The 23,915-nt window shown below is 42.8% G+C and overlaps 1 pseudogene; it reads right to left on the reverse strand.

Moving 5' to 3' along the window:
• LOC140772013 (uncharacterized) overlaps nucleotides 1–22,601 on the reverse strand; it is a 35,158-nt pseudogene extending 12,557 nt beyond the window's left edge.
• Between the last annotated feature and the right edge of the window lie 1,314 nt (nucleotides 22,602–23,915).

Raw genomic sequence — 23,915 nt, forward strand, 5'->3', positions numbered from 1 at the left:
ACCTACATGCACGTACCATCCCTCCATGCTGAGTGGGCTCCACAATAGTCAGTGGCCAAACAAATCATGTACGTGCATGCATGCACGTATCAAAAGCTCAATTAGATTAGTGTTAATAGGATCACATGTTTAAATGAGTACTTGTGGGCTACAATCCCAGTTGAATTGAGAGCATCTCCTCCAATTGATGCTCCATATTTGGACCCTTTCGCAATAGGATCGCATGGTTAAATGAGTACTTGTGGGCTTCAATCCTAGTTGCACTAAGAGCATCTCCCACCGATGCAAAGGCTCCAAATATGGAGCCCAGAGCTCGGTGCACTCTAATCTTCCAAACTCCATATTTATTAAAATTATATATATATATATATGTATATGTATATGTATATGTATATATATATGTATATGTATATGTATATGTATGTATATATATGTATATGTATATATATATGTATGTATATATATGTATATGTATATATATATGTATAGATATGTATATATGTATATATATATGTATAGATATGTATATATGTATATATATATGTATAGATATGTATATATGTATATATATTATCTAGTTTAAATCACTTAATAGGTCCTCTTAGTGTTATTATTTTTTAATAAAAAATATATGGTTAAAAATCTCTTATCGAGATCTTTAAAATAAGATTAATATCTAATAGTTTCAAAAGTAATTTTAAATTACTAATATTTTAATTAAAAGCATTAAAATTATATTACACAAAATAAACATCAAAATAAGCATTACACGTCATTACTAAAAATATCAAAACTACATTACACAAAATAAGTAGAAATTAACATTTAATAAGCAGAAAATAACATTGTATTTCATGTTTGCTGTATTTCCTGTCTGATGTATTTCATGTCTAATATATTTCATGTCTAATGTATTTTATGTCTGATGTATTTCATGTCTAATATATTTCATGTCGCCCTTGAAAAGAGCGTTCCAACTAATCCAAGAAAGCAGGGTTTGTGATAAGATTCGGGCTTCATCGATGTCGTCTCGAGTATGGATACACTTTAGGGGTGTCTTTTATTCTTATTGTAGTGTTTATTTCAGGAAAACAAAAATTTCTGTATGTTGCGTTCAAACGCGGATGGGGTGCGTTCAAACGCGTTTGTGAACGCCTGTATCAGGTTCGCAAATACAGAGAACGCAAAATATGCGTTTGAACACGATTGGCGAAAATCCACTATTTCTAGGGTTAATAATTGCTATTTCTAAATTGTTTGGTTAGCCTCTAATAATGCGCTTGTTGGAAAGCTCTTTTCCAAGGCTACAACATATCAAAATTTTATGTCGATCCAACGGTTGCATCTTTCGGGATCTATTTCTAAAGTTCCATGCGAGATACTATCCAGATCTAAAAACGGGATAGATCAAACCTTAATCCAAGGGGAGATCATATCTAGAATGGTATTAGAGCCACCGTTTCTCGGACATGCACTTCTGATGACAACCACCAAAGCTATGGCTGCATGGAGAAACGAGGAGGAAGAGATTTTCCCAATAGAGGAGGCGGAGACGGCTGCGGGAACTTCCACCAATGGAACCACCCGACCAAATCTAAATACCGAAGAGCCTAGCATTCAAGCTATGATTGGGTCTCTTTCCGAGCAAATGGTCATCAATAACTAGATGATGATGGAGATGATGCGGGAAATATGGGCAACAGGAGAAGCTATAGTGAACGGAAATGCACTAATGAACCCACGACGTGAGTCCACCCCCATGAACCCGCCGCTATCAGGTCAAAATTTGCACCAACAAGAACCTCTACCGCCACCACCCTATGGCCTATGGGCAGAGACAAGCAAGGATGGTTCCACCAGGCCTAGTTGCAGGTGAGCCCATCCGACGAGCGAACCAAAATGGAGATCCTCTTAGAGATCTAAACCCTTGGACGGGGCAATATGAACCGGAATAGTGTCGAGTTAACCAAAACCGAAGGAGGGATTATCAACCATTCATGGTGCATCCTCCTCTAGTTAGACAAGGACTTGGATATGATCCGGATCGAGACAGCGGTATCCGTGGGCAAATAGTCTCCCTCGATCGGCCACTCACCCTAGTCCCTTAGGGGCGGCTCACTCCTCTTCCTTCTTCCAATCTATCTATTACCTTGCCCTAACCCCTTCCATCATCCATAATCCTTCCACCACCACTCACTCACCGATGCCACCCTATTACCACCGATCTACTGATACGATTTGGGTTTCACCGATGTCATTGATACGATCTCTCCTTAGGCTAAGGTTTGATCTCTTCCAATTCTCTGATCTAGATTAGATCTGACATAAAACTTTGTAATACGATCTTGAAAGATTTTTCCATCGGATCGACGTGAACTTTGGCTATGTTGTAGCCCCGAAAAAGAGCTTTCCAAAAAATCTACTTTTAGGTGAATCGGACATGGGGATCTCGAGATATCGTCCGACTAGTGATCAAACATCCGGATGGTCTATTTAGGATCCGTGGATGGAGGCACGAGATCCTAGGTGATGGTGGTTGATACAATCTCCCCTTAGGCTAAGGTTCGATCTCTTCCGATTCTCAAATTTGGACTCATTCAGGCATGAAACTTTTTAAATAGATCTCGAAAGATGCCGCCGTCGGATCAACGTGAAATTTGGATATATTGTAGCCCCAGAAAGGAGCTTTCCAACAAATCTAGTGTCAGGTGAATCGAACATGGGGATCTCGAGATATTGTCCGATTAATGGTCAAACATCAGGATGGTCTGTTTAGGATCCGTGGATGGAGGCATGAGATCCTAGATGATAGTGGTTGGTGGAGGACTGGCGTTAATGGGGTGGCATCGGTGAAATGTGGTGATGGAAGGGTTGTGGTTGATGGAAGGGTTAGGGCAAGTGTTGGATAGATTGGAAGAAGGGGGAGGAAAGGGCCGCCCCTAAGGGTCTAGGGTGATTGGCCGGTCGAGGGAGGTTAGAAGCGGCGTCGTCGGCGATTGAGAGAACAGGAACAAGGAAAACGAGGGAGGCAAGGCAAAACTCAATTCTCAATAACCAATAATGATTTCTGGTTGCCATCTACATCCTTTTAGAGGCTAACCAACAACTCAAAATTAACCCTAAACAATACAATTTTGCCGACCGTGTTCGAACGTACTCGACCGCGTTCGAACGCATCGAGTTCGCTCTTCTTTGGAATTGCGAACGTGATGTAGGCGTTCGAACGCGCGATCGAATGCACTTGTTTCCCACTTCTTTGGATTTGCGAACGCGATGTAGGCATTCACAGTGCGTTCGAACGCGTCGTTCCAATGCACAATGCACACTCTCACAACCACGTTCACAACCGCGTTCAAACGCACTCCACCCGTGTTCGAACGCAACTTATAGAAAACTTATTTTTTTAGAAATTAAACATTAAAACAAGAAACAAAGACACTCCTAAAGTGTATCCATGCTCGAGACGACATCGGTTAAGTCTAAGTCGTATCAATCCACCACGCTTCCGCAACTTTGTCCTCATGGTTTGAAATTTGGGAAGCGATCCCTGATATCTAACTCTAGCTCCCATGTAGACTTGTCAGTAGGTTTGCCCAGCCACTCAATCAGCAGTTTAGTCTCTAATCTGGATTCATGGCATCTTCTCCTGCGGCCTAAGACTCGGACCGGTTCGGTTGGGCCATCTTCTTCCATTGGTTCGAGCAGGGCCGAACCCACCACATAGTTAGGCCCAATTTGGGCCTTCAATGCCGATACATGGAAAACCGGATGGATCCTGGTCCCCTCAGGTAGGTCCAACCGGTAAGCTACTGGACCAATTCGTTGTAGCACTCGGTACGGACCATAGTACTTGTGACCTAACTTCTGGTTCAAAATTGGCCTCAATGTGGATTGCCGGTACGGTTGAGCTCGAACAAACACCAATTGGTCCACCTCAAACTCTCGCTCACACTAAACTTTGTCATTAGTCTGCTTCATGCGATTTTGGGCTGTTGCTAGGTGCATCTTGAGCCGTCTCAAGGTTTCATCTTGATCAGCAAGTTCCAAGTCAAGCTTGATCCTATCCGCTGCCGTAAGTCTATCATAGGCACGCAAGACAGGGGAAGTGCGACCATAAACCTCCTCAAAGGGGGTCATCCTCAGTCGAAATTGGATACTTGTACTCCTACTGGCCCAAGGTAGAATTCGGGTCCGTCTATATTGAGTCCACTTGGTCTCGGGTGGTCGAACCAATTGACTCAAACAATGATGCAACGCAGTAGTCAAACTGACTTAGTATAGAAATTTTGCATGTTTCAACTTATTCTCCATAACACAACAGGAATTTTTCCTGTATTTTTTTTTTACTGAAACATATATGTGCAATGATGGCTTTCACACATGAGTAGGTAGCCATTTTCTTGTAGTACAAATCAAACGATGTGCAAGAAGAAATTCACATATATCATTTTTTTTTAAATTTGCAAATAATGTACTGAGTCAAACTGGACTCGAAACAAGACGGCTTTCACACTAACTCATTGTAGCCCTTTTCATTGATCTTTTATAAAAATATATTTGATAACTAAGCATGAGGTCAAACTGTGCAAATCAAAGTTAATAGAGAGCTATTTAAAAAAATATTCATGATATCATGCTCACACAAGAATATACATACGTTATGAGGCATTAAAAATTTATTATTATAGAAGTCGAGGGAGTGACAAAATCAAAAATTGAAACAATATACTACAAGATGACAAAATTGACTATAATAACTCATAATCAAAAGAAAAATCATATTTTTATGTCAAGAGTATATTATTGAATTTAGGAGTGCATCAATTTTTTTTTATTTTTTTATTTTTTTATATGACAAAAACTCTCGACAAAACTGAAACTAAAACTAAAGAAAATTTCAGAGTAAAAGAGAACCTAAAAAAACGAAAGAAACTCGCAAACTAAAAAGAACACAAATCCCAATAAAATCAGTCCAAAGAACAAATCCCTAAAGAAGTACGAAAATACTCAAATCTCTGTAAATCCAAAGGTTTTGTAAACAAGTCACCCAACTGTTTCTCGGTCTCAACATGTTCTAGTGCTATTGTTTTGTCTTCAACTAACTCGCGTATAAAATGATGTCGGATATCAATATGTTTTGTACGCGAGTGTTGAACAGGATTTTTCGATATATTAATAGCACTCATGTTGTCACAATAAAGCACCATAGTATCTTGTTCAATGGCATAATCCTTGACCATCTGTTTCATGCATAGTAACTGAGAACAACAACTCCCTACTGCAATGTACTCGGCCTCCGCAGTAGATAAAGATATCGAGTTTTGTTTCTTACTGTGCCAAGCAACCAGATTGTTTCCAACATAAAAACATCCACCTGAAATACTTTTTCTATCATCACATGAACCTACCCAATCAGAATCCGTGTATGCCGATATGATAGCACCCGAGTCATAAGTAAACCAGATACCTAAATCAACTGTGCCACTGACATATTTTCTGATACGTTTCATAGCAAACAAATTTGACTCCTTAGGTTCAGACTGAAACCTAGCACACACACCGACACTAAATGCAATGTCAGGTCTACTAGCAGTTAAGTACAAAAGGCTACCAATCATGCTCCTATACGCTGTCTGATCAACACTTTTTCCTGACATGTCCTTACCTAGTTTGGTAGTTGTACTCATAGGAGTTCTAGCATGTTTTGCATTTTCTAAACCAAATTTAGTCACAAGATCCTTAGCATACTTGGTTTGAGCGATAAAAATCCCTCTCTCCAATTGAGTAATTTGAAGCCCTAAAAAGAACTTCAACTCACCCATCATACTCATCTCAAAATGACTTTGCATGAGATCTGCAAACTCCTTAGCTAATAATTGACTCGTCGCCCCGAAGACAATGTCATCCACATATATTTGTGCCACAACTAAACTCTTATTTTCACGTCTAATGAATAATGTCTTGTCCACTCCCCCTCGAGTGAACCCCGCATCCACTAAAAATGTGGTCAACTTCTCATACCAAACTCTTGGAGCTTGTTTTAAAGAGCCTTTTTCAATTTAAAAACATGAGAAGAAAATTTTTGATCTTCGAAGCCCTTAGGTTGTTCCACATAAACATCTTCATTCAGGATACCATTCAAGAAAGCACTTTTAACATCCATTTGAAATAATTTAAATTTTAAATGACAAGCAATGGCAAGCAGTATACGAATAGACTCTAATCTAGCAACAGGAGCAAATGTCTCATCAAAATCTATACCCTCAACCTGAGTGTATCCCTGTGCTACTAGTCTGGCTTTATTTCGAACTATATTTGCCATGTTCATCACTTTTATTTTTGTAAATCCATTTTGTTCCAATGACGTTCACATTTTTAGGTCTAGGAACTAAATACCAAACATCATTCCTAGAAAATTGCTCTAATTCCTCATGCATAGCATTAACCCAAGAATCGTCTAACAATGCTTCCTTCACATTTTTAGGTTCAAAAGAAGATGTATAACAAGTAAATGATACCTCACTTTGGATTTGTCGTCTTGTCTTAATTGGTTCATTCACGTATCCGATCACTTGTGACAGTGGATGATTTGATTTCACTCTAGCAGATGGTTCCGGTACGTTGCAGTCATTTTTGTTCATTTCAACTTTGTCCTCGTCCTGATTCTCAACTTCTAGATCAAGCTCCTTTCCTATTTCTTCGTAATATGTATCTGCAGAAAAAGAAATAGAAGTAGCTTTAATTAAGTCAGTCGAGGATTCATCTATCATAACATTAGCAGATTCCATAACAGTAGAAGTTTCAAGATTAAATACTCTATAGGCTCTACTATTATTCGAGTACCCCAAGAAGATGCCTTCGCTACTTCTAGTGTCAAATTTAGTCAAATATTCTCGATCACGCAAGATATAACATTTACTACCAAAAACTCGAAAATATTTAACACTAGGTTTCTTACCTTTCCAAATTTCATAAGCAGTCATATTTGTACCTGGTCTTAGATAAACACGATTTATCACATGTACCGCTGTATTGACTGCCTCTGCCCAAAACCTTTGAGTAACCTTTTTAGCATGAAGCATAACCCTAGCCATTTCCTGCACAACTCGATTTTATCTTTCAACAATCCCATTCTGTTGTGGAGTTATAGGAGCTGAAAACTCATGTTGAATACCAAGAGAATCGCAAAATATATAAAAATTTTCATTTTCAAATTCTCTACCATGATCAGAACGAATCCTAACTAGGGTTGTAGATTTTTCATTCTGCAATTTTAAGCATAGTGATTTAAAAACCTCAAAGGTTTCAAACTTCTCACGTAGAAAGGCAACCCAGGTATATCTGGAGTAATCATCGACCATTAAGAATATATAGCGTTTACCTCCAAGACTTTCCGTTTTTGTTGGACCCATCAAGTCCATGTGAACTAATTGTAGCACACGGTCAGTGGTATCTGTATTTACCTTCTTGTGTGAGATACGAATTTGTTTTCCAATTTGACACGAACCGCACACTCTTTTTGACATTTCTTTTATCTTAGGTATTCCTCTTACCACTTCATGTTTGGACAGAGTAAATAATTTCTTGTGATTCACATGTCCAAGACGTTGATGCCAAAGATCTGCAATGTCGAAAGACGCACTGTTATATTTCAGTTTATGTGAAGTTCCAACGACATAGCAATTATCAGATGTTCTAGATCCATAACATATAATATTACCATCATGATCTAGAACAGTACAATCATTTTTGGAGAATTTTACCTCATAATCTTCATCACAAAATTGACTGATGCTCAGTAGATTTGCTTTCAAGCCCTTAACATAAAGAACATTTTTGAGACTAGGAAACCCTAGAGTACTTACCTTTCTTTTACCTATTACCTTTGATGAATTACCATCTCCGAATGTCACAACTCCTCCTTCATGTTTTTCAAGATTAGAAAATAACGACTTGTCACCCGACATATGTCTTGAACAGCCACTGTCTAAATACCATAAATCAGAATTTAAAGTTTTCAAGGCTGTATGTACAACATAACATTTCAAATCACTTTTCTTGACCCATATGGTTTTTGTTTTCATCCCATAAATGAAAGCAGTTCTAGGTTTTTACAAAAATTTACAATGAGGTCGAATATGCCCTAGAATGCCGCAATGATAGCATGTCGGAACAAACCCTTTTCTACTCACCTTTTGTCGAGAGGTGTGACTAAAGTTTACCTTTGGTATCTTCAAAGATTCACCAGTTTGTAGATTCAACTTCAATTTGGAAGACTCATCCAGGATTGCTTTGAAAATGCGATTGATGGCTTCAGGTATTCTTCCTTTTGTATACCTGCAGAAACAAAAGCAGTTTTATTATTATTTGAATTACCAGTATATCCAACACCATACCTGTCTTTTCCAGAGATCTGAGCTTTTAGAATCTCGTCCAGTTTGTTCTTCCCTTTTAGAAATGTAACTTCCTTATGCAATCGCTCTAGTTCAATTTCATCAGCCTTCATTTTATTTTTCGCATTGTCAAGTTGTTCAGAAAGGTCTTTGACACGTTCAAGCTCCAATTTGTACTTCTCCTCAAATTGAATTCTTTCTGGTTCAATCTCCTCTAAATTTTTTTCAACAGTGGATAGAGCTATCCCTTTGGACTTCCTCGGTTTTGAAAGACTGGACTCAAATGTTTGTGAACGCGACGGCTTTTCTCCAATGATCATGCAATTCTTCACACCAGTGATATTCTAGACTTGTGTAAAGCTCATATACATGAAAAAATACAATTAGAATATTTTGTATAAAATTGCCAACAAATAAAAAACCTAACAGTTCGGAAAGAGACCCCAACACGGCTAGAACATTAGGTTCTTTCGTATTTTAATTTGATCGGGCGGTTCCGTGGGTGGAAATCCTCACAACCGTTTCCCCCTCCTCTATTGGGGAAATCTCATCTTCCTCATCTTACCGTGCAGCCCTGGCTCTGGTTAGGATCCGTGGATGGAGGCATGTGATCCTAAGTAATGGTGGTTGGTGGAGGATCAGCGTTAATGGGGTGGCACTAGTGAAAAGTGGTGGTGAAAGGGTTATGGTTGATGGAAGGGTTAGGGCAAGTGTTGGATAGATTGGAACAAGGGGGAGGAGAGGGTTACCCCTAAGGGTCTAGGGTGTAATGCCCCCGCCCGGCACGGACACGTGCACGCCCACGCGCCCACACGGCACGCGCGGCGCACGCGACAGGTCAGGCGGGGCCCGTCACGCATAGATACACTCCTGTGCACATACAATCATGACATCATCAAATAACACCTGCTAACATATCCATGATCACATAATCCATCACCAAATAAATCATACTCTTAACCAAATAAACCTGTTAACATATGAATATCAAAATACACAATAATACACACTAGACCGCTACATAATCTGGCAGGACCCACACAGGCCACAACAAACCATCAAGATACAACTAAACAACTGATACAAGAGTACACTATGATTCGACCTGTATTATATAAATCATCGTCTAATACAAAAGAGTACAAATATCAAATACTGGTACAACTCAATTTCTATATAAACTATCATCTATGCCATCTCGCATCTATAGCTCACCTCATCATCACTCTAAAATATCTTCTCAAGTCGCTATCACGTACCACATATCTGAGGGGTTAGAAAAGAAATAAAGAGAGTCATGAGCAAAAGACTCAGTGAATAGACCTTACCCCGAATCAGTGAAGCCAAACAGAGAGTAAATCATGTACTGGATAATATGAATCAGAAAGCAGTATGATGTCATGTATGAACATATATATATATATATGTATCCTCAATGACATATATATGAATGAAATCAGTTCTCATGAATGACCATATTATATCCTCAACCGAAATTATATAACATCACCGAATATAACACCATATCATGTATAACAATTATGATCCAATGATATTAGTCACAACAATGATGATGCATGATGCATGCCAACTACTAGATAATCATATATGTCAGAGCCAGATATAATTCACATATCTCTCACTATCACAATCATCCGTCTCAACTCTGAATATCATCCACCATGCTGGACTACGGTACCCGGCCACAAACTCGATACACATCATGTCACAAGCTCAGAGCATACCCTGTCATACGCTAAGAGTATCTCTGTAGATAAATCATACCCTGCCATACGCTAAGGGTATCTCTGAAGAAAGTAATCATACCCTGCCATACGCTAAGGGTATATCAATGATAGTTGTACCCTGTCATACGCTAAGAGTACAACTATCAGCCATCACCATACTCTGCCATACGCTAAGAGTATGTCCAGTACCAGTCCGGACCAGATACCGTTCCAGCCATCACATCACATCACATCACATCACATACACATGTACTTTTATGATTTCCTATACATGATAAATCATATGCATATATCCAGTACGACAACAGATCATACAACTCAGGAATTTAGGTGGTAAAGAAGCCGAGAGAAAAATGATGTAATGCAAACTCCAACCATGTATCTAACACATGCATACTCATGCTAATCTATCACATGCATACTCATGATAGAGATCATCCCGACATAAAACCATAATAGCATAATCATCTCTAATCATCTCCAATCATCTCTATATATCACCAATGTACTCATATCCCAGATCAGTCTAATCAAATGCATGATAAAATATATGCTCGACTGAAATCATCTCTATATAAAGTCATATAATCATGCTGGAGGCCAAAACATGCATGAACGTAATATATAATAAATCCTAATTTGAGAAAGGGATCTAGGGGATAAGACTACTCACATCTTATCAGAAGACTCAACACACGTATCCCTCGGGTCCATCAATCAACTGCCACTCGACGCTGGTGAGATCCTCAGGGTCTCAAATAACGGGGGTTCAGAGTCTGAAAATGTTTAAGTAATATAAAGTTAGTTGTTTATCTGATTATAATTCGTTCGAGTAAAATATGATATTTTATTAGGTTTAATATTGATTAGATTTATAGGATAAATTTAATTATGGCAATATTAATATGCTATTTATATTTATTTAATAAAATCCTAATTTGGTAATTATAGAAAATAAGTATATAGTAATTTATCTCCTTTTTATAAATAACCAAGACGTCTATATATATGATTTAAAAAAAAAATAATTATAGAATAATATTATTACTAGTTATTTTGTAATACTTACTCTTATTTAACTAATCCTAGATTATACATAAAATAATCATTATCCTATTATACAAAAATAATCTGCAATTCTAGTATTCCATTTTATACAAACTATTAGACAATATTAATATACTAAAAATAGACATATATAATATAAGTTAAATATAAATATAAGACTACATATATTCACTAATAAATAATAACTAAAACTCTAAATAAATTTATAGGCAATATTTATAATTGTAATTAATAAATTATTATACTAAAATGCTTAGTAAAATTATATTAGTTATAAATTATCAAAATAATTAATTATCTAAATAGACTATGTTACTTATCATTAGGAAGTAATTATATAAAAAATAATAATAATAATAGTCCTCTTCCAACAGTGTCTGCTACACAACAAGAGGAGGAGGAGGCCAAGAATGGAGAAGAAGAAGAGAGGAAGGAGAAGAGAAAGAAAGAAAGAAGAAAGAAGAAAGAAGAAGAAGAAGAAGAGAAGGAGAAGGAAGGGAGGCTCACCTAGGCTGCGGCGGTGGCGACGGCAACGGCGACAGCGACAGCGGCGGCTGGCGTTGATAAGAGAAGGGAGAGAGCTTAAGAGAGAGAGAGAGAGAGAGAGAGAGAGAGAGAGAGAGAGGAGGGTAAGAGAGAGAGAAGGTGGTGCGGCGGCGACGACGGCGACAACGAGAAGCCGTCGGCTAGGAGAGAAAGAGAGCGGTGCTAGAGAGAGAGAAAGAGAGAAGGGTAGAGAGAGAACGAGGGAGTTAGAGAAGGAGAAGGTGGTGCGGCGGCGACGACGGCGACGGCGGCGGTAGGCTGGCGTCGGCAAGGGAAGGAGAGAAAGAGAGGGTTCGAGAGAGAGAGAGATCAAAAGAGAGAGAGAGAGAGGCGGTGAGGGTGGTGCTACGGCGGCGACGGCAGCGACGGCGGTGGTAGACCGGCGTCGGCAAGAAAATATGTGAGAAAAGAGAGAGAGAGAGAGGGAGAGAGAGAGAATATGTGAGAGAGAAAGAGAGAGAGATATATAAAGAGAGAGAGGGAAGGCGGTGGAGGAGGGGGAAAGGCGGCGGCTGCGGCGGCGGCGGGGCCCGCCGCAGCTAGCTGGTCCAGCCCGGTTGGCCGGGCCGGCGGTTGTGGGCGCACGTGGCGCCCCCAACACGCGCCCACGTTGCATGGCACGAGCTCGTGCCATGCAACGCCAATATTTTTTATTTTATTTTATTTCTTTCTTTTTGTCTCTTTTATTTATTTTTATTATTATTATTTTTTTCAATTTATATATTATTATTATTATTCTTTTCTTTTCTTTTTTTTTCTTTCTTTTTTTTTTTTTTGGGTTATTACATAGGGTGACTGGCCGGTCGAGGGAGGTTAGAAGCGGCGTCGTTGGTGATTGAGAAAATAGGAGCGAAGAAGACGAAGGAGGCAACGCAAAACTCAATTCTCAATAACCAATAATGACCTCTGGTTGCCATCCACATCCTTTTAGAGGCTAACCAACAACTCAAAATTACCCCTAAACAATACAATTTAGCCGACCGAGTTCGAACACGCCCGACCGCGTTTGAACGCACTGAGTTCGCTCTTCTTTGGATTTGCGAACGCGATGCAGGCGTTCATAGTGCGTTCAAACAGGGCGTTCGAACGCACAATGCATATTCTTCACCCACGTTCATAACCCCGTTCACAACCGCGTTCGAACTCAGTTGACTCGCGTTCGAACGCGACTTACAGAAAACTTATTTTCATAGAAATTAAACACTAAAATAAGAAATAAAGACACTCCTAAAGTGACTCCATGCTCGAGATGACGTCGATGAACTCTGAATCATATCAATCCACCACGCTTCTGCAACCTTGTCCTCAAGGTTTGAAATTTGGGAAGTGATCCATGATATCTGACTCTAGCTCCCATGTAAACTCGCCAGTAGGTTTCCCCAGCCACTCAATCAGCACTTCAATCTCTAATTTAGACCAATGGCGTCTTCTCCTGCGGCCTAAGACTCGGACCGGTTCAGTGGGACCATCGTCCTCCATTGGTTCGGGTAAGGCCGAACCCACCACATAGTTAGGCCCGATCTAGGCCTTCAATGCCGATACATGGAAGACTGGATGTATCCTGGTTCCTTCAGGTAGGTCCAACCGGTAAGCTACTGGACCGATTCATTGTAGTACTCGATACAGACCATAGTACTTTTAACCCAACTTTTGGTTTAAAATTGGCCTCAATGTGGATTGCCAATACGGCTGAGCTCGAACAAACACCCATTGATCCACCTCAAATTCTCGCTCACGCTGGCCTTTGTCATGGGTTTGCTTCATGCGGTTTTGGGCTGTGGCTAGGTGAGTCTTGAGCCATCTCAATGTTTTATCTCGATCAGCAAGTTCCAAGTCAAGCTCGATCCTCTCCGGCGCCGCGAGTCTATCGTAAGCATGCAATACAGGGGGAGTGTACCCATAAACCACCTCAAAGGGGGTCATGGCGATGCTAGAGTGATGAGCGGTATTGTATGACCACTCGGCCCATGGAAGAAATTTGACCCAATCTTTTGGTCGGTCTGCCACAAAGCATCGCAAGTATTGCTCTAGTCTGCGATTCACCACCTCGGTTTGGCCATCCGTCTCGCGGTGATAAGCTGAACTAAGGTTGATTTGACTCCCTTGCAATCTGAAGAACTCGGACCAAAACTCGCTGATGAAGATGTGATCCCGGTCTGACATGATCGTCCTAGGCATTCCATTCAAGTGCGCCACTTCTCGAACAAAAATTTCAGCAACCCTTTTCGCTGAAAACGGGTGAGACAATGTTCTGAAATGAGAATATTTACTCAGCCTATCCACCACAACAAACACCACCGATTATCCTCGGACCTCTGGCAGCCCTTCGATGAAGTCCATGGAGATGTCCTCCAAAATATGCTCCGGTATAGGTAGTGGTTGCAACAGCCCACTAGGTTTGAGCGTCTCCGATTTAACTCGTTGGCAGATTTGGCATTCACGCACATATTTCTTTACGTCAGACTTCATCGCTGTCCATGTACAGCTTTGAGCCAGCCGCTTGTAGGTAGATAATACCCCTTCATGACTTGCTATAGGAGTATCATGGAAGTGTGCTATCAATAGTCTCCGTAGCTCTTCATTCCGGGGTACCTTGATTTGCCCGCGCTCTAGTACTAACCCATCACGCTCATCGTGCTCGGAATGGCTTGAGGGGTTCTCTCTCAACTCCTCCATGAGTCAGACCAGATCACTATCCTCTACACTAGCTCTCCACAGATCTAAGAAGAAAGGAAATGTAGGTGCCGAGAAAGAAGCGAGCTCCCTTGCGTCCCTTTCGTTTGGAAGTTCAAGCAACGGTTGACTTCCATCCAGCAGCACTCTCTGGTCATTCCTCCAAAATGTCAATGTGAGGCTTGTAAAATCAAAAATCACGGGCCCCAAGCTTCGAAGCCATTGGGTCCCCAAAACAATATCGGTACCTCTCAAGGCCAACGGATAGAGATCCAATATGAAAATTTGGCTTGCACCTTCAATTCCACACCACAAATAGAATCCGTTTGCAATGTGATGCCATCTCCAATCGTCACATCGAACCCTTCCGTGGGTTCCAACTCGAGCTCAATCTTCCTAAGGAGCCTCTTGTCAATGAAGTTGTAGGTGGACCCGGTGTCAATCAAGATCCTCACTGTGGTTTTCTTGACTACACCGTTCACCCGCAAGGTCTTTGGCGCAGTTGTCCCTGAATAGGTATGGAGGGAGATTTCGGCTATCATATCCTCCACGGGTTGCTCCTTAGCTTCTTCTCCTTGATGTCTAGCCACACCTTCATTTTCAGCTGCAAACTCATCCTCAGCCTCCTCCAATCCGTCGATTAGCATCACCGATCCCATTGGTTTAGCGCAGCGATGCCCGGGCACAAACTTCTCATCATAACGAAAGCATAGGCCCTTGGCCCTTCGTTCCTCCACTTGAGCAGGTGTGAGAGCTCGTCCCAGACCTCTAGGTGCATACTTCACATCTTGGAATGGCTTCAAGGGTGCTCGAGGAGGCACCATCGCAGCAGCGGTTCTCGGTACTCCAGTAATATTTCCCACCGCTATCGTTGGTTTAGCTTGAGAGCGGCTCCCTTGGCTCGTCCAACTCTGTTTCATGTGTAACTTCATGGCCCTATGTTTGTCTTCCATAAGCATCACATCTTTGAAGGCCTCCTTTAAGGTTCTAAGCCTTAGAGCCCTCACATCGGCTTGGGTGCTTCCCCGCAGCCCAGAGATGAAGGTGCTGCGAAGTTGCCGATCCATCCATGGTGGATGACATCGGCTACTTATCCTCTCAAATTATTCTTGATATGCCCCAACCGTGGTCTTTTGCACCGTCTTTGAGAGGAGAGCATCAAAGTCTTCATACCCCGACGCTCCAAATCACTGTGTGATATCAGCATAAAATTCAGCCCAAGTTTCGATAGCCTCAATGGCATTAGCTGCTCGAAACCAATGAAGCGCCGTATCCTCAAGGTGGAAGCTCGCAAGTGTCACTTTGTATTCTTCTACTGTACCTTGGTATGCAAAGAATTGCTCCGCCCTATACAACCAATCGATCGGATCACCACCTATGAACTTAGGGAATTCGAGATGCACAATTTGTCCATGGATGCCGTTGTCTCGTTCCGGATCATGTCCAAGTCCTTGTCTAACCAGAGGAGGATGCACCATGAAGGACTGATGATCCCTCCTTCGGTTTTGATTAACTTGCTGTGGTTCCGGATCATATTGACCCGCTCACGGATCTTTATCTCCAAGGTGGTCTCCATAGTGGTTCGCTCGTCGGATGGGTTCACCTGCAACTGGACCTGGTGTAACCATCCTTGCTTGCCTTTGCCCATAGGGTGGTGGCAGCAGCGGCTCTTGTGGTTGTAAAGGCTGAACCGGTGGCGGTCGATTCATGGGGTTGGACTCGCGTCGTGGAGTCAATGGTGTGTTCCCATTCGCCATGGCTTCCCTTGTCGCTCGTAATTCCCGCATCATCTCCATCATCATCTGGTTGTTGATGGCCATTTGTTCGGAAAGAGACTCCAACACGGCTTGAACACGAGGTTCTTCCGTATTCCGATTAGATCGGGTGGTTCCACAGGTCGAAGTCCCCGCAACCGTTTCCCCCTCCTCTATTGGGAGAATCTCTTCTTCATCATCTCACCGTGCAGCCATGCTCTGGTGGTCGTCATAGGAAGCGCTTGTCCGAGGAACGGTGGCTCTGATATTAGCTTGATACGATCTCCCCTCTGGCTAAGGTTCAATATATTTTAATTCTCTGATTTGGACTGGATCTGGCCATAGGGTGGTGGCAGCAGTGGCTCTTATGGTAGCACATTCTGAACCGGCGGCAGTGGGTTCATGGAAGTAGACTCACGTCGTGAGGTCGATGGTGCGTTCCTGTTCGCCATTGCTTCCCTTGTTGCCCGTAATTCCCGCGTCATCTCCATCATCATCTAGTTGTTGATGGCCATTTGTTCAGAAAGAGACCCCGACACGGCTTGAACACTAGGTTCTTCCGTATTCTGATTAGATCGGGTGGTTCCATCGGTGGAAGTCCCTGCAACCATTTTTCCGTCCTCTATTGGGAGAATCTCTTCTTCATCATCCCGCCGTGCAGCCATGGATCTGGTTGTCGTCATTGGAAGTGCGTGTCCGAGGAACGGTGGCTCTGATACCAAGCTTGATACGATCTCCCTTTAGGCTAAGATTCGATCTCTTCCGGTTCTCTGATCTGGACTGGATCTGGCTCGGAACTTTGAAATAATATCTCGAAATATACCGTCGTCGGATCGACATAAAATTTGATATGTTGTAACCCCAGAAAAGAGATTTCCAACAAATCTAGTTTCAAGCGAATCGGATGTAAAACTCTCAAGATATCGTCCGATTAGTGGACAAAGGTCAAGGTGGTCTATTTAGGATCCGTGGATGGAGGCGCGTGATCCTAGGTAATGGTGATTGGTGGAGGACTGGTGTTAATGGGGTGGCACCGGTGAAAAGTGGTGGTGGAAGGGTTATGGTTGATGGAAGGGTTAGGGCAAGTGTTGGATAGATTGGAAAAAGGGAGAGGAGAGGGCCGCCCCTAAGGGTCTAGGGTGATTAGCTAGTCGAGGGGGGTTAGAAGCCGCGTCGCCGGGGATTGAGGGAACGAGAGTGAAGAAGACGAAGGAGGCAAGGCAAAACTCAAACCTTCAATAATCAATAATGACCTCTGGTTGCCATCCACATCCTTTTAGAGGCTAACCAACAACTCAAAATTAACCCTAAACAATACAATTTTGCCGACCACGTTCGAACGCACCCGATCGCGTTCGAACGCACCGTGTTCGCTCTTCTTTGGATTTGCGAACCCGATGCAGGTGTTCGAACGCGTGATCGAACGTGCCTATTTCCCACTTCTCTAGATTTGCGAACGCGATGCAGGCATTCACAATGCGTTCGAACAGGGCGCTTGAACACACAATGCACACTGTTCACCCACGTTCACAACCCCGTTCACAACCGTGTTAGAACTCACTCCACCCGCATTCAAACTTGACTTACAAAAAACTTATTTTCATAGAAATTAAATACTGAAATAAGAAACAAAGACACTCCTAAAGTGACTCCATGCTCGAGACGACGTCGGTGAAGTTCGAATCGTATCAGAGGAACGGTGGCTCTAATACCAACTTGATACGGTCTCCCCTTAGGCTAAGGTTCGATCTCTTCTGATTCTCAGATTTGGACTGATTCCGACACAGAACTTTGTAAATAGATCTTGAAATATACCACCGTCGGATCGATGTGAAATTTTGATATGTGGTAGCCCCAGAAACGTGCTTTCCAACAAATCTAGTTTCAGGCGAATCGGACATGGGGACCTCGAGATATCATCTGATTAGTGGTAAAACATCATGATGGTCTATTTAGGATCTGTGGAAGGAGGCACGAGATCCTAAGTGATGGTGGTTGGTGGAGGACCGGCGTTAATGGGTGGCACCGGTGAAAAGTGGTGATGGAAGGGTTATGGTTAATGGAAGGATTAGGGCAAGTGTTGGATAGATTGGAAGAAGGGGGAGGAGAGGGCCACCCCTAAGGGTCTAGGGTGATTGGCCGGTCGAGGGAGGTTAGAAGCGGCGTCGCCGTGGATTGAGGGAACGGGAACGAAGAAGACGAAGGAGGCAAGGCAAAACACAATTCTTCAATAATCAATAATGATCTCTGATTGCCATCCACATCCTTTTAGAGGCTAACCAAATAACGCAAAATTAACTCTAAACAATACAATTTCGTTGACCACGTTTGAATGAGCCCGACCGTGTTCGAACGCACCGAGTTCGCTCTTCTCTGGAATTGTGAACGCGATGCAAGCGTTCAAACGCGCTGCCGAATGCGCTTGTTTCCCACTTCTCTAGATTTGTGAATGTGATGTATGTATTCATAGTGCGTTTGAATAGGGCATTCGAATGCACAATGCACATTCTTCAACCACGTTCTCGCCCACATTCACAATCGTGTTTGAGCTCACTCCACTCGCGTTCAAACGCGACTTACAGAAAACTTATTTTCATAGGAATTAAACACTGAAACAAGAAACAAAGACACTCCTAAAGTGAATCCATGCTTGAGACGACATCAGTGAAGTCTGAATCATATCAGTCGTCTTGAGCATGGATACACTTTAGGGGTGTCTTTTACTCTTGTTTTATTATTTAATTCATAGAAAAATAAGTTTTCTGTATGTCGCGTTTGAACGCGGGTGGAGTGCGTTCGAACGCGCTTGCGAACGCTTACATCAAGTTCGCAAATATAGAGAGTGCAAAATATGCGTTCAAACGCGCTTGCGAATGCCTGCATCACGTTCGCACATACAGAGAACGCAAAATGTTCGTTCGAACACGGTTGGCAAAAATCTACGGTTTTAGGGTTAATAATTGCCATTTTTGAATTATTTGGTTAGCCTCTAAAAGTGTGGATGGAAACTACGGAATCATTATTGAATGAATTCAGTTTTGCCTTAGTCTCCTTCATCTTCTTCTCTATAGTTCTCTTGTTCCCCGGTGTCGCCGCTTCTAACCTTCGACGACTAGCCACTCACCCTAGTCCTTTAGGAGCGACCCACTCCTCCCCTTTCTTCCAATCAATCTAACACCTTGCCCTAACCACTTCCATCATCCATAATCCTTCCATCACCACTTACTCACTGGTGCCATCCCATTATCACCGGTCCACCACCATCCATCATCATCTAGGATCTCGTGCCTCTATAGACGAAATCCCTGATGTTTGTGTACTTCTCGGATGATATCTCGAGATCCCACTGTCTGATTTATCTGAAACTAGATTTGTTGGAAAGCTCTTTTCCAAAGCTACAACAAACCAAAATTTCACATTTATCTGATGGCTGCATCTTTCGAGATCTATTTCCAAACTTCCATGCTAGATCTTGTCCAGATCTAAAAACGGGATAGATTGAACCTTAGCCCAAGGGAAGATCGTATAATCTACCACCATCCATCATCACCTAGGATCTCGTGCCTCCATCCACAAATCCATAGACGGACTCTCTGACATTCGTCTACTTCTCGGATGATATTTCAAGATCCCACCGTCCGATTTCCCTGAATTTAGATTTGTCGGAAAGCATTTTTCTCGGGCTAGAACATATCAAAATTTCACATTGATCCAATGGCTGCATCTTCCACGATCCATTTCTAAAGTTCCATGCTAGATCCTGTCGAGATCTGAAACAAGATAGATCAAACTTTAACCAAAGGGATGATCGTATTAGTTTGGATAGTTAAATCTTGAGATATCAGCCAAACAATAGCCGAAGGTTAGATAAACCCTAGCTTGATAGCCCTTTAATGGCTAGATAGGTGCTAGGTTAATTCATTGGTGTGAAGGGGGAGAAGTTGTTATAGAAGAGGGAGATTAGCAGTTAGAAGAAGCCGACCAAAGACTTAGGTGGTGGAAGGAAGGAGGTGGAAGAGGGCGCCAATGGCTGGAGTAAGAAGAGAAGGAGTTAAAGGCACAATGCCGATTTCAATTATCAGATAAACTCCAATTAGGGTTTCCTCCACATATTTATATAGGCTCACCTTAGGGACCCATCAACTAAGTTAAAAAAACCCTAAAAAACTAATAATTTTTGCCGCAGTGCATTTAAACCCAATCGATCGCGTTCTAACACGGAATTACAGTTCTTTGTCGTTGCGAACGTGTGTAGGTGTTCGAACGATCACGTTCGAATGGCTCGATTCCGTTTGAAAGCACAATATGCGTTCTCTATTTTTGTGCATGTGTGCAGATGTTAGCATAACCCGTTTGAACGCCCCCTCGACAAAAATCCTTTTATTTCTTCAAACAAAAATTAGCTAGATAAATAGGCTCATCCCAATGAACCCAATGTTGCAAGTGGAGCCAATATGGACCAAGTCGTATCATTCCACCATGCTTCCGTTCATCTTGCTCTCAAGGTGTCAGCTCGGGATAGCGGTCCATAAAGTCGGATTCGGGCATCCAAGTCGCCTTGTCCACTATGCGTCCTCGCCACTCCAGCAAAATCTTAGTCACCCACTAATCCTGGACTCGAGTGTGTCATCTAGCTAGGATCCAAACTAGAATGGGAGTACTCGGGTGTAACAACTCCAATCGGCTCGGCAGGGGGAGCTCAAGCCTTAAGGCTTGAGACGTGGAAAATTAGATGTATTCACGCCTCCTTAGGTAAGTCTAGGCGGTACGCCATGGGTCCAATCCTCTTGGTCACCTGGTACGGTCCATAAAACTTTGGAGCCAACTTTTGATTAGGAATCGGTCTAACTGAGTTTTGCCGATATGGTTGGAGCTTGATGTAGACCTAGTCCCCAATCGAAAAGGACCTCTCTTAGTGCCACTGGTCGTAGACTTGCTTTATCCGGTTATGGGTAGCCGCTAGGTGCATCTTGAGTCTCCTCAACATCTCATCACAATCTCACAAAACCTTATCCACCTTAGTTTGGTCGGCTCGGGCTGATGGCAAGTATGTATGCAAGGTCGGAGATGGCTGACCATAGATGACCTCGAACGGGGTCATGCTAGTGGCCGAGTGAAAAGCCGTGTTGTATGACCACTCAGCCCATAGCAAATAAGATAGCCATTACCGCGGTTGCTCGCCGACAAAGCACCGCAAGTACTGCTCTAAGCAACGGTTTAGCACCTCGGATTGGCCGTCCATTTGAGGATGATAGGCTGAACTCATACGGAAGGTAGTCCCTTGGAGTGTAAAGAATTCCTGCCAAAATTGACTCACAAATATAGGATCCTGATATAAAATAATACCATGCATCTTGGCCACGTCGCGCACATAAACCTCCACGACCTTCCTTGCCGTGTAGGGATTTGTCAAGGCTAAAAAATGTGCATACTTGCTGAGGCGATCTACCACTACCATGATCACGGAATGTCCTCTGGCCTTGGGTAGACCGTCAATGAAATCCATGGCGACATCCTCCCAGATCTTCATTGGAATTAGAAGCGGTTGTAGTAATCCAGCAAGTTTTGCCGATTCTGTCTTCGCCTTTTGATACACCTCACAGGCCTTGACGTAGGCTTATATATCCTTCTTCATTCCAACCCATGTGCAACTCTGGCTCAGCCATTTATAGGTGTGCAACACCCCTTCTTGTCCAGCCACGGGGGTGTCATGGAAGTGGCGCATCAACTCCAAGCGCAAGTGGTGGTCAGCTAGAACAATGATCTTGCCTTTGTCCACCAAGAGTCCGTCCTTCACCACAACTCCTTGTATACATTTGGGATCTATAGCAACGTCGTCCAACATCCTCATGGTGTCCAGATCTCTCTTGTATGCCTCCTGCAACTGCTAGAAAAGAAGAAAAAACTGGCGCTGAAATCACTGCCAATTCGGCTGGATTTGGGCACATTGATAAGGCATCGGCGGCGCTGTTTTCGGTCCTCTTGTTATACACCAACTTGTAGTCATATTCAAGTAGCTTGGACACTCACCCTTTCTGGGCTAGTGTGTGTATGCGCGGCCCAAGGAAGTATAACAAACTCCTTTGATCGATGTAGATCATGAAGCATCACTCGATGAGATACGGCCTGCACTTGGTGATAACATGAATGATGGCGAGCATCTCTCTTTCATAGGTAGATAGTAGCTGTGAACTCTCAGAAAGAGCCTTGCTCATGTAAGCCATGGGTTTGCCTTCTTGTATCAAAACAGCCCCAATGCCGACTCCAGACGCATCGCACTTAATGGTGAATAGTTTGGTGAAATCACCAGTGCTAAGATCATCGCCTTTTTCAAGGTTCAAATGTTTCCCTTGCTTTGTCCGTCCATGTGCAAGCACCCTTCCGCAGCAAGGCCGTGAGGGGAGCCACGACCTTGCCATAGTTCGCCACAAACTGATGGTAGTAGCCAGTTAAGCCGAGAAAGCCGCGTAGCTCCTTGGTAGTCTTGGGCAGCGGCCATTCCACCATGCTTTGGATCTTCTTAGGGTTAGCTTCCACACCATCTTTAGATATGATGTGACCCAGGTAGTCGACCCTTTGCTATCCCTATGAACATTTGGAGTCCTTGGCCTTCAATTCGTATTGCCGCAATAGGCCAAGTACCGTCCCAAGATGTCACAAGTGCTCCTCCCATGTACGGTTGTATACCAATATATCATCAAAGAATATCAGCACATATTGCCTCACATGAGACCTAATGATATCATTCATTATGATTTGAAAGGTGGTGGGAGCATTAGTAAGACCAAAAGGCAAAATGAGGAACTCATAGTGCCCATTATGAGTTCTAAACTCTATCTTGTGCACATCGGATGGTTTAACTCTGATTTGATGGTACCCCACCTTCATTAACATGCACCCGCCAATTCATCTAGCAACTCTTCAATCACCGGTATGGGATACCGATCTTTGACGGTGATGGAATTGAGAGCTTGATAGTCCACACAAAACCGCCAAGATCTGTCCTTCCGCACGAGCAAGACCGACGAAGAATAGGCGCTCCAACTTGGTCTTATCACTTTGCTGGACAACATCTCTTGGATCCTTTTTGTTATAGCTTCCTTTTAGATGAAGGGATAACGGTATGGCCTCACATTTGCTGGACCTACCCCAGGCATGATCTCAATGCGATGGTCTTGCATCCTAGGTGGAGGCAATCCATGTGGCTGCTAGAATACATATTCAAATTCCTACAAAACAGCCTTTAAGTCAACGGCGAAGTGCGTTGGATCATCCACATCCTTGGCCCCTTCGATGAGTTGCATGAGGAACCCGTGTCACCCGGGTTTCGGCAACCCCTCTAGGGACTGCAGTTCTCCCTTGGCTTCCTTGCTTGATGCAGCTAGTAGCTGGATCGGTTGGCCTTCATGATTGAACTCCACTCCCATGGTGGTGAAGTTGAAGGTGACCGGTCTAAGATTCGAAAGCTATTGCACCCCAAGCACCAAGTCACCTCCTTGTAGAGCCAACAGATAAAGATCAATTCGGAAGACATGGCCCTGAATTTGTAGTTGGACTTTGCGGTATATGCCCTTTGTTCTCAACATGGTGCCATCACCAATAACCACATCAAAGTCATTGGAAGGCTCCGACTTCATACGATCACGCCTCGGGCTATGGAGCTCTGATACCAAGCTTGATACGATCACGCTTTGGGCTATGGAGCTCTGATACCAAATTGATACGATCTCCCC

This window comes from Typha angustifolia, chromosome 12, assembly GCF_048772165.1.
Source record: "Typha angustifolia cultivar Huaian chromosome 12, ASM4877216v1, whole genome shotgun sequence".
In the NCBI taxonomy this organism is placed as follows: Eukaryota; Viridiplantae; Streptophyta; class Magnoliopsida; order Poales; family Typhaceae; genus Typha; species Typha angustifolia.